The following is a 2,864-nucleotide window of genomic DNA, read 5'->3' as shown; positions in this document are numbered from 1 at the left end:
TTCCCACAAAAGAGCAACAGAGAAACCTGAAATACATAACCTAACGTAGAACATCAAGTTTCTAGAAAAATAAAAAACACACTAAATCTAAAGCATGTATGAAGAAGGAAATTACATAGAGAACTGAACAAAAATTAATGCAACTGAGACTAAGAAATCAATACAAACAATGAATCAAAGAGTTGGTACATCAGAAGATTAAATAAAATAGATAAACCCTTAGCCAACCTCAGCAAAACAAGGAAAGAAAATGTTCCAATCCATGCAATTAAGAATGCAAAGGGAAAAATCACAGCAGTTCCTTCAGAAATCAAGAAGACTGTCAGTACCTACTCTGAGAGTTTGTGCTCTACAAAGAGAGGGAGGGACGAGGATATAGCTCAGTGGCACGGTGCCTGTGAGGGAAGACCAAGGTCTTGAGTTTGACTCCTGGTACCAAAAATAAACAAACAAACAAACAAATGTAAGTAAAAAGAGAGGCTGGGGCAGGGGGGGAGAAAGAAAAAGAATCAGAAGAAATATATTTCTAGATAGATAAAATTACTAAAGCCAAATAAAAATGACATAACAATTCTACACAAGCCAATATCAGTCAATGAAATTTAAGAATTAATAAAAAGAAACTACCAACAAAGAACAGGTCAAGCACAGAAATATAGCTCTGTGGTGCAGCACCTGCCTGGCAAGCATGATGTCCCAAGTTCGATTCCTGGGAAAACAACAACAACAACAACAACAACAACAACAACAACTACAAACAGCAACAACAAAAAGCAAACAAAGAAAAGTCCATGTCCCGATGGATTCACTGCTGAATGCTACAAGAATTTTAGAGCAAATCTAATGAAGTCATTCCTGGAAGCAAGTACTAACATGATACCAAAACTAGAGAAAGACCTAACCAAAAAGGAGAACTATAGGAGAATCTTTTAAATGAACATGGACACAAAAATTCTCAATAAGACACTGACAAACAGAATGCAGCAAATCATCAAATAATATTATATACCATGACTAAGAGAGATATATCTCAGAGATCCAGGGATGGTCCAATATATGCAAATCAATACATGTAAATCAATCAATAAAAAACTAAAACTGAAGGTTCCATTTGATCCAGCCATTCTCTTTCCCGGTGTCTTTCCAAAAGAGTTAAAAGCGTTATACCTTGGTGATGTGTGCATCCTGTCTCAGTTACTCTTCTCGTTGCTGGGACAAATACCCGATACCCAAAATGAAGGAAGAAAAATTTTATTTAGTTCACAGTTACTGGAGGTTTCAGTCCATACTCAGCTGGCTCCAAGGCAGACTGGCACATGGCAGGTGCAACAATTCATGGTGGCAGAGCAAAATGGAGGAGTACCAGCAACAATGGCTGCATAGAGGAAGTCTATCTTCCTTAAATTGCATTCAGGCTGTCAGCCCCAGGATGGGAGAAGTATTCACGCGCATAATCCCAGCAGCACTCACACCTATAATCCCAGCAGCACTCACACCCATAATCCCAGTGATCATGAATTAATCTCAAACTCTAGAATCCTGTTCCATGATTGCATGAGGCTTTGGGGGGGGGGATAACTAGACACAAACCCTAACACATCCCCATGTTTATAGCACCACAATTTAGAATAGTAAAGTGTTGAAAACAGCCCATATGTCTATCGATGGATGAATGGATAACGAAAATTTGGTTTTTATATACAATGGACTGCTATTCTGCCATTAAGAAGAATAAAGTTGAGATGTTTTTAGGTAAATGGATGCAGCTTGAGATCATAATCTCACATGAAATAAATCAGGCATCCAAGTTGAAATATCACGGTGTTTCTCTTGTATGAGAAACCCCAAGGGTAAATGAGGAACCAAACGGAGGATAAGGGAAGTAAGAAAAACATGCTCAAATGGAACTGAGAACAGGGAGGGGACAAAGGAAAGGGAAAGCAAGGAAAGGAAGGTTATAAAAGAGAATGGAGGAAAAAATGAAAATAAAGTTTCTGTAAGTGAAGAACAGATGAATGGTGGAAGGATGTGAAGGAAATGGCAAAAAAGAATTAAGAGATATTTAGGTACAAATTCTTTTTGATGAATGTGATTATTATGTATGGCAAATATGTACTAACAAAAAAATTAAAAAGGATAAATTTGAAAACTAAAACAAAACAAACTTAAATGAAGCCGTCACAGTGAAAATAGAAACAAAAGAATGAAGTTATTCTTAAATGAGTGGACATATGGCTTATAGACCTGAGAACTCTCTACTATGACCTCTGCTACTCCTGAACCACCCTCTGAAAATCCTATTCATTCCTAGACCATTGTCTCCATGTGTAAAATGGGGGCGCTTCACCAGAAGACCCCCAGTGTCCTCCTCCACTCAAAATCAGTGATCCATATGAAATATGCTTTAAAAACTGTAATTCATCTATTAGAGTACAGAGAAACAAAATAAAAATAATTTTCCTTTTAAAGGGTATTGTAGAGTGAGATGACCAGGGGCTGACTGGATCTTGAATAGACCCAGTGCCCAGGCCTGGCTTGTGAATGAGACTGCTTGGGGCCATGGATCCTCATTCGACCCAGAGTGCAGGCCCAGTACAGAACTCCAAGCAAAGAGGCTAGAGGCAAGACCCACCCAACTGATTCAGGAGCAGAACATCTTGCCAGAGAGAAACAAAGGGTTCAACTCTAGGGCCTGCAGCAGAAAGAAGTGCAGCACAGCAACCAGATCCAAGCAACACCCACCTGGAGGAATCTGAACTTTGTAGATCTGGACCTGGTGCTAAGGTAATAACTCTATCTAAGCTCTACACCAAAGGTCAGAAGACAGTGGTATACGAAATGACAAAGAGAGGGAACAAAATGCA

Source organism: Octodon degus, unplaced genomic scaffold (genome assembly GCF_000260255.1).
Source record: "Octodon degus isolate 3935 unplaced genomic scaffold, OctDeg1.0 scaffold00102, whole genome shotgun sequence".
NCBI lineage: Eukaryota > Metazoa > Chordata > Mammalia > Rodentia > Octodontidae > Octodon > Octodon degus.
Note: the sequence above shows the minus strand (reverse complement) of the source record.